At 45.0% G+C, this 9898-nt stretch overlaps 1 long non-coding RNA gene across 1 annotated transcript; it reads right to left on the bottom strand.

The window, feature by feature from the left end:
• Window positions 1-458: 458 nt before the first annotated feature.
• LOC126951412 (uncharacterized) lies at window positions 459-7773 on the bottom strand. Its single transcript, XR_007724462.1, has 3 exons — window positions 7514-7773; window positions 6159-6227; window positions 459-733 (listed from the first exon to the last, which is right to left on the bottom strand). It is a non-coding gene; the product is annotated as an uncharacterized LOC126951412 (long non-coding RNA).
• Window positions 7774-9898: the final 2125 nt, after the last annotated feature.

The raw sequence follows: 9898 nt of genomic DNA, 5'->3' as shown, positions 1-9898 counted from the left end.
GTAGATAAATATTGATGGCAGGCAGCAGTAAAACAAGTCATTAAATTCTTCAGTGCAAGTGTGTCCCACATATTGCTGCAAGCTACAAAAATCACACCAGGCTCCAAGAAAACCACTGCCTGTGATTACAGAGCACCTACATTTCCAGCTTTCACATTCCAGATTGGAATGCGAGGGAGTTGGGATGAGTCACGGGGACCAAGAACCAATGTAAAGAGACAGGGAATGGGGCTTAGATTGCCCTGCTGGTCTATTCTATCCACTGTTCTTTTCTCGTCCACCCTAATGAATTCCTGGGTGAGCCAGAAACCTTTGAAAAATGGCTATCAGCTACAGATGGGAGGTCTGATGCTCTGAAAACAAAGAAACTTTAAACTGGTAACCCTATAAAACCAGCGGAAGATTTGGAGGAGCAATAAACCCCTTCGTCTGCTGCTGTTTTGATGATTTGACCTCCGCGGCTGTCGTGGTGATGCAGAACCTGCTTGGGTCTCACAGAAGCATGGGGGTGCTTATAGGGCCAGATAACATGTTTGCTGCCTGAGTCTTAGGATGAAAAATGAAAGGAATTTTTTCCTCATTTGATAACTCCACCCTCAAGGATTCCAGCCTGGTATAGATTGTGAAGCTCCACAGCGTGGTGAATGCTTTCTTCAAGGTGTTTTTAATGGGCCCTGGGTTGTCAAAGACACCACTCATAATGAGAGCGAGAGCCCCGCGTGCGGGGAAGGCTCTGTAATGAGGGAGGAGGACGATTTGTTACAGTTATGTGGTTACTTGGCTATAATATCTTTTTGAGGCTTATTAAATCATATAAAATTTCAATTCACACAGTAATATTCTATAAAAGATGGAGCACACAGAAGTAATAAGTATGACAACATTTCTTTCTTTATGAATCGTATTGTTGATTGCGTTAACACTGTCACATTCAGCGGCAGGGTTATTTATGTTGGGACAGTAATTTTCCATCTCCAACTTAATTTTGTAAAAGTTAATTACAAATTAGAATAAAATAAATGTAGTTATGGAAGGCAGGGAAGTGCTGGAATAGATGCTATTGGGGAAAATATTTACGCAGGCTGCTGCTCGTGGAGATCATTGTGCTGAACCCAGCGGCTGGCAGGGCACCCCATGTCACCCATTTGTTGGGTAAAGAGAAGCTCTTGGCTTTCTCTACCAGAAAATGAACTGTTCTTGGAAGAATATAAGGTCTCAGCTGTCATCCTAGTGAAACTCCTCCCTTTCCTAGTCTGGCCACTGGGGCCCAGACAGGTCACAAGACTTGCCACAGTCACCGGCAAGATCATGACAGCACGAGGATGAGAATTCAGGGCCCTTGACACTAGGTCAGTCAACTTTCACTTCACTTTAATGTGGATGTATTTTTGTTTCTGCCTTAAAAGTGTGGGAAGAGGAGGCTTAAAGGAGGAGGAAAGTTTCTCCGAATTCCCCGTCAAGACAACCGTGCCTGGAGAGATGGAAAATCGAAATACACGTATCCCTCAGGTGGGGACCTTCTTAGTTGAATTCCTCTTCCGTCTTGCCACTGCCATTGGTAATAGCGAAGTTTCTTAGACAGACTTCCTGCCAAAGCAACCTGGCAGAAGGGCGGGTTCCACTGCGGCAGGCTTCACTCCAGCCAGCCCTGACCCCAGAGAGAAAGGAGCACCAGAGAGCAGAACCAAAGCAGAAGTGGTAAGCGCTCCGGGCCCCTGGATAGGAAACCCCGGCCCTTCATTTACTTCCCCAGTCGTTTCTCCAGTGCTCGGTTCACTTTCCCTGGACTCACTCAAGTGTGTCTGTGCCTGGTCGCTGCAGAGGCCAGCGAGCTCAGTGACATCCGCTTACTTTCCTCCACATCCACTTCGCTCTTTCCAATCAAATGCGCTCTCTCTTTTCCTTCCCGTCCTCACCATCACACTTGACCCATTCAGGGGGTCTTTGAAGTATCCTGATTGACTCACTAGGTGAAAGACTTTTATATTTCGTTTTTAATAGAGCAAAAGTGACTCTAAATTTGTTAATATTCTTTAGGTTACGTAGGACAAATTACAGATAAGTGAATCAGTAATGAAATTTGTAATGAGAATTTCTCAAGTATGAAATGTTGGCGCAAGGAAAGTTAATTGCGGGATTTTACAGCCATTATAGTTTATATCATAAATGCAAAAATGACTAGGGCCATTTAATTACAGTAGGAACACACTAAATTTTTATGGAGTGCCATTTTGTTAAAGAGGTACTCGGAGCATTAAGAGCCAATACCTCCTAACAGTGGGTCCAGGTAGCTTTTGAAACATCAAATAAATATGCTATTGCTACAAAATTGTTCCTTAGATACTATAATTGACACAATGACTAATGAGATGGGTTTATTCTCACAGCTTCACGCACTCAATTTACAGTGTCTGAAAGTTATTTTTTTCTGCCATCCATAGACCTGGAAGGAACTAGAAAAATCCCTCTTGGAAAACACTATCTCTGCTGCTTCTCTAATTAACCTTCAAAAATGCATTTTGAAATATAGAAGTTGGTGCCTGGCATAGAAATTGGATTGTCTCAGGGAAAAAAAAGACCCAAGTGCTAATTTGTTCCTTATTAAATATCTGACATGTCAAAATTACAGGCATTTAATGTTTTGGAGCCTTTCAGCAGGGCTCAGGGACAGCTCTTCTTGCGGGCGAGGTTAGTGGGGTAGTTGTGGGTACCAGTTCTCCCAGGAACTAGTGTCCAGGCTGCCTCTTCACGCCCCCACCTCCCATCCAGCCTGTGTTCTGTGGGCATCAAGCCCCCTTTTCTCTAGGGGAAGGAGGCTGTCTGAGGGGACAGACATGGGGTTCTTTGCCTCCCCATCATGAGCTTAGGGGACGCATCCCCTCCTTCTTACCCCAGGCCTCAGGAGCCCCCAGAATGGAAAGTTTTCATGGGGATTAGCGTTATATTCACTCAGGACCCCTGAGAATATTTCAGATTATTCTGGAAACCAAGGGTGTCACCCCCACCTTCCGTTATTCAATGAAGTCCTGGGGAGGAGACTCTTCTAAACAGTATTCTTTTCCCCGTCAAAAACAAATGAAGGACATGTGTGGTCCCCGTGTTTAGCCACCGGAGCTGAAATTCAAGTACTCTTGATTTGGGAAAACCTGCATTCAAACCCTGCTTGATCGTATAGTAACTGTGAACTTTGAGCTTCTGTGTCTGAATAGGAAAAAACACAAATGATTTTTCCTCTTCCCTCACACCACAACGATCCACACAGAAGACTTCTCGACCAAACATGTGGAGATTTCTCCCCACCAACAAGCAATCAGTTCTGCAGCAGACACCAGCTGAGGGGCCTCCAATCCAGTTCTGACATGACACACCTGGAGACCACAGATGATCCCACTGAGACCGAGGGCTCGGTCCCACAAGACTCACCTCACTTCCGGTGCTGATCCCCAGGCCCCAGGTTGTCTCTCCTGTGCTTCTGACTGACCGGCTATAAATTGGGGATCCCATCATCCCCTCCTTGGGTTTGATTAATTTGCGAGAGTGGCTCACGGAACTCAGCAAAACACTTATGTTAACCGGTTTATCATATAGAACAGTAGGAAAGATATAGGTGACGACGCATAGGAGAAGGCACATGAGGGGCACAGAGCTCCCAGCCCTCCCCAGTGCACCACCCTCCACATCTCCACATGCTCAGCCATCCCAAAGCTCATCCTATCCCATCCTGTTTGGCCTTTATGGAGATATCACTGGACAGGTGTGATGGAAGCATGGACAACCATGTGGAAAGGTGACTGGACACAAAGGGTACCATCCAGCACTAACAGACGGAGTGGGGAGCCCAGCAGGGCCTGTCTGTCCAGATCCTTCTTGGCCTCTCTGTGTGGCTTTCCTTCCCCAGGGATGGGGCGGGACCCCTTCTGAAATGGGGCTCTTATGACCTACGGTCAGGCAAGGTAGCTCAGAAATTTTCTTTAGGGTCAGCTCCAAGAAAGAGGTGGGGGAATATTCCTGCCTTGGGGAGAAAAAGGAGTGGGAAAAAGGAGGGCAGGAGAAAGTCAGAGAGAGGGGTTCTGTTTTCTGAGGCCTAAAGCACCCAACATGATAACAAAAGGGCTACGGGAGTTATGGGCCAGGAATCACGGACAAAACCATGTATTCTATTAGTATTTCTATCCTATGTCTATACCTAGCTATATATACACACACTATATATACACATACACACACATCACACACACGCACACAACCCACATACACACACATCACACACATACACATCACACCCACACCACACACACATATAGACAGCACACACATACACTCACATATACATCACACATACACCGCACACACACACAACACACACACATCACATGCACACGCACATACACATCACACACATTCATACCGCATACACTCACACACCACACACACATACGCATCACACACACACCACACACACATCCACCACACGCACATCCACCACACATACAAACACACACACATACATACATACATACACTCACATACGCATCACACATTGCACTCACATACACACACGTATACCACACACACATACACACGCATGTGTGCCCACACTTGGAGTGAATCCTTGGCATTGTGAGGTATGCTCCCCAAGCCCTTCATTAATTCCCCAAATTGCAGTATTAACGATGGAAACATGGCCGTATAAAGTCACAGTGTCCTCATCTGAAAAATGAGAACGTAATCATGATACGTGTTTCGCAAGGTCATTGTGAGAATCTGATAATTTAGTGAAGAGTTTGTAAATATAAAAGCAGGATACCACATGTCCATACCAGGGTTATTCACAGTAGGCAAGGGATGGAGACTGCTGCAGTGTCCACCCACCGATCAATGAATAAGCAGCATGTGATATGTATAGGTGCTCCTTGGTACTCACAGGGAATTGGTTCCAGGAACAACCACAGACACCAAAATCTGTGGATATGAAATGGTGTACCATTTGCATGTAAGCTATGTACATTCTCCCAAATACTTTAAATCATCTCTAGATTACTTATAATGCCTCATACAATATAAATGCTATGTAAATAATTGTTATATGGTATTGTTTAGGGAATAATAACATGAAAAAAGTTTGCACATGTTCAGTACAGATGCAATTTACATGTGTGTATATATATGTAAATATATATATGTGTGTGTGTGTGTGTGTGTGTGTGTGTGTATATATATATATATATATATTTTTTTTTTTTTTTTTTTTTTGAGACAGAGTCTTGCTATGTCACCCAGGCTGGAGTGCAGTGCACAATCTCAGCTCACTGCAACCTCTGCCTGCTGGATTCAAGCAATTCTCCTGCCTCAGCTTCCTGACTAGGTGGAACTACAGGCGTGCACCACTATGACCGACCAGCTAATTTTTGTATTTTTAGTAGAGATGGTGTTTCACCATGTTGACCAGGCTCTGGTCTCCTGACCTCAAGTGATCCCTCCTCGGCCTTCCAAAGTGCTGGGATTATAGGCGTGAGCCACCGTGCCCAGACTTTTTAATATTTTTGATCTGCATTTGGTTGAATCCATGGACACAGAACCCACAGATATCCAGAGGCTGACTGTACCTACAATGGAATCTGATTCAGCCTTCAGAAGGAGGGAATTCTAACCCATGCTACAACATGGATGACCTTGAGGACATTCTACTAAGTGAAATAAGCCACTCACAAAAGGACAAATACTGCATGACTCCACGTACACAACATCCTGGAATAGTTAAATTCATAGAGACAGAAGGTAGAATGGTAATTGGCGGGGGCTGTGGGAGGGAGGAATGGGGAGTTGTTTAATGGGGATGGAGTTTCAGTTTTTCATGTTAGAAGTGTTCTGGGGATGGATGGTGGTGATGGTTGCACAACGGTATGAATGTACCTAATGCTGCTGACTGTACTTAACAATAGTTAAGATGGTAAACTTGATGTTATGTGTATTTTACCACAATTAAAAATAATTTTTATAAAGCACAGGATACCAGGGGTTCCTAACCTGGAGTTTGTGCACCTAGCATCAACTCACCTGGGTTCATGAATTTCCTAAAATTGCATGAAAAACCGTGTTTGAGATATTTGTTCTCCTTAATAGTGTCTACAGGAAAAACTGTCCAGAAAACAACTTACCCTTTCATCATAGGAATAATTGAACTGTATTCTAGGTCATGATTTATACCCATTTCACTCAGATTTTGGCTGTGGAAATAACACAAATGAGAATCAACGGTACTTAGGGAACAAATGGGTACTGGATGGGCCAATGCAGAGCGGTGAGAGAGGGGCAAGAAGCAGCTATTTTAACCAGCCCAGGAGAGTCGGGAGATGACAGGACCAGGAACTGAGAAAATATATGTGATATTCATGGAGATGTAGCATTCGTGGTGGCCTTGAGTATTTGGGGTGGCCTCAAATGTCACAGCATGGGTCCTTTTTTGAAGTGGAAAACAATACCTTCCTAACACTCTTGGAAGGTTGAAACAAGCTATGGCGTGCAGAGTGACCTGTGGTGCTGGCAGGCCGCTGGGCAGCCCGTGTCCCTGCTGTGGCTGGGTCTGTAGACGGCCCTCAAAAGCATGTTTCCACTGTTACTATTGCGATTTGGGGAATTAATGAAGGTCTTGCGAAGCATGCCTCACGACACCAAGGACTCACTCCAAGTGTGAACACACACGTGTGTGTATATGAATATGTACTTGTGTGTGGTGTATGAGTGTGGTGTGTGTGTACACAATGTGGTGTGTATGTGTGTGTTGTATGTGATGTGTGTGTATGGTGTGTGTATATGCTTGTGTATGTTTTGTGTGATGTGTGTGGTGGGTGCATATGTGGTGTGTATGTGTTGTGTGTGTGATATGTATGTGTGTGTTGATGTACGTGTGTGGTGTGTATTTGTGTGTGAATATGTGTGTGGTGTGTGTATATGTGTGTATGTGTATGGGTGTGGTGTGTGTATATGTGTGTGTATGTGTGTGTGGTGTGTATATAGGTGTGTATGTATGTGTGGCAGGTGTGTGTGCACTTGTGTATGAAGCGTGTGTGGTAGGTGTGTGTGTGTATATGTGCATGTGGTGCGTCTGTGTATGAGGTGTGTGTGGTCTGTGTGTGTCTGTTTCTGTATGATGTACATGTGTGTCTGTGTTTGTGGTGGATGTGTGCGTGTGTGTGTGTCTGTGTTTGTGGTGTGTGTGTGGGGGTGTGTGCATGCACGTGTGTGTGTGTGTCAGCCAGCCCCGGCTCACACAGGCAGAGCGGACCACCACCTCCACGGTGTGACCTGAGGAGCAGTGGCCCTCAAACACCTTTCCCACCATGTGTCACGACACTGCCAACTCCTCCATTAATTTCTCTGAATCAAGGCGGTGATTCCATTTCCTAGGAACTCTCTCAATTACATTTCAAATACCCCTGTATCCATTTGCTAGGGCTGCCATAACAAAATACCACGGACCAGGGGCTTAAACAACAGGCATTTATTGTCTTACAGTTTTGGAGGCTGGAAGTCCAAGATCAAGGCATAGGCAGGGTTGGCTTCCCCGAGGCCCCTCTCCCTGGCTTGCAGGTGGCCACCTTGTCTCTGTGTCCTCACGTGCCTTGTCTCTGTGTGTGCACATCTCTGGTGTCTCTTCCTCTTCTTAAAAGGACACCAGTTAGATTGGGTTAGGGCCCATCCACAGGACCCTATTTTAACTTAATCACTTATTCACAGGTCCTATCCAGAGTTAGATTCTGAGGTGCTGGGGGTTAGGGAAGCAGCATAGAAATTTTGGGGAAACACAATTCAGCCCATAGCAGCCCTGAGAGAGGTAACACACTAGACTGCTTCCGGGTCACGGGAATGACATTTGCGGCTCCCTTGCTGCACATCTACTGCTTGAGGGCGGGTCTTTGGGGGATAGTGGGGCTTTTGATAGATGGCTGACCTGGGGCAGGGCAATTCCTGAGCAGAGGGCTCTGACTCCCTGTGAAGGAAGGACCCTGGCTGGAGGATCCCCACCTATGCTCCAAGGAAAGGTGGTAGCCCTGGGCCTACGAGGGGACCATCAGGAGGTGGGAATGGGATGCAGGGAGTGGAGCCGAAAGCCCACCAGAGACAAACCCGACTAACTACCCTTCAGTTTTGCCCAAGACCCTGTTCACTTCAACTCGCCCGTTCATGGAAGTAACTTTGCTGCCAAGCTCTCTTCCTCTGGTGATGGTGGAGATTTTACACACTTTCTTCATTGTCTTTCAGCCAGCGGCAGCTTCTGGGCCTTCCTTGCTTCACTCCCCATCCATACCCAGCAGGGGCTTCCTAAGGAACTGTATTAGTCAGTTCTCTCACTGCTATAAGGACATACCCAAGACTGGGTAATTAATAAGGAAAAAGATTTAATTGACTCACAGTTCCGCACGGCTGGGGAGGCCTCAGGAAACTTATAATCACGGTGGAAGGAGAAACAAACACATCCTTTGTCATGTGGCAGCAGCAGGGAGAAGTGCAGAGGGAAGGAGGGGAAAGCATCTATAAAACCATCAGATCTCGTGAGAACTCACTTGCTATCACAAGAACAGCATGGGGGTAACCGCCTCCATGATTCAACTGCCTCCCACCGGGTCCCTCCAAGGACATGTAGGGATAATGGGAACTACGATTCAACATGAGACTTGGGTGGGGACACAGCCAAACCGTATCGGGAACTTATGTGATTAAGCAGTACATTTGAAGAGGAAATGGTTGAACCCTTATTATAAAATGCTTCCCAGAGCTTTGTGGTGTCCAGCGTTCTGACATCAACGTAAGGTTTCTATGAAGTATTTGGGCTGTCAGTCTACCACCAGCAAATAAACCTGATCCTCTAAAGGCTGATAGAAAGAAACATCCCATAAGGGGTAGCTCTTCCCTTTACATTCCTACCTACCTCAACAATGAGGTCAGTGGGATAGAGCAGAAATTGCACTGGGCTGGAAACCGAGATCCTACTGCTGGTTTTGTCTCCAGGTGACTTTGTGACTTCATATAAGTCATTTAACCTTTGTAGGCCTCTTTCCTCATGAAGGAAATGATGAAAGTGAATGTTAGAACAATCTGTGATACTCAGTGGCAGGAAAGCTCACTCAGAAGGCTGGAATCTGCATACATAAGTAGCTCGAAAAAAAAGCCATGCTTGGTCCTTTTTTATTTAGTTCAACCAACATATTTCATCTAATGTTACAAGAAAGGACATAAGATTTTTTTAAAGAGATTTTTGTTTTGAACTAATTTTAGACTTACAGAAAAGTTGAAAAAGTAATATGTACTTTCCTTAAGTTGAAAAAGTAATATGTACTTTCCTTATATCTCTTCTATCATTTCCCCTGATATCACCATCTTATATAATCATAGTACAACTATTAAGAACTGGAAATTAACATCGGTACAATGTAACTAACTGAACTACAGTCCTATTTGAAACTCACTATTTTTTCCACTAATGTCCTTTTTTCTGCTCGGGATTTAATCTAAGATCCTAAATTACATTTATCTGTATTTCTCCTTCTCCTCCTCCGCTGGGTAACAGTTCCATGGTCTCTCCTTTACTTTCATGACCTTGATGCTTTGGAAGAATATGGATCAGTTCCATAGGAGAATGTCCCTCAGTTTGGGTTTGTTTGTGCATTCTCATGAGTGGAGTAAGGCTATGCCTTTTTGGTGAGAATACCACAAAAATCACAATGGCACATCTTCCTCAGCACTACCATTCAAGGGGTTCATGAGAGCCACATCTTATAACTGGTGACATTGATCTTGGTCACTTGATTAAGGTGGTGTCTGCTGGGTTTCTCACTGTCAAGTTACTATCTTTCCCTTTGCAATGGATAAGTATCTAGGCTGATGCTTTGAGACTAGG

The sequence above is a fragment of the Macaca thibetana genome, chromosome 3, assembly GCF_024542745.1.
Source record: "Macaca thibetana thibetana isolate TM-01 chromosome 3, ASM2454274v1, whole genome shotgun sequence".
Taxonomy (NCBI): domain Eukaryota; kingdom Metazoa; phylum Chordata; class Mammalia; order Primates; family Cercopithecidae; genus Macaca; species Macaca thibetana.
This window is presented reverse-complemented; position numbering and strand designations above follow the sequence as displayed.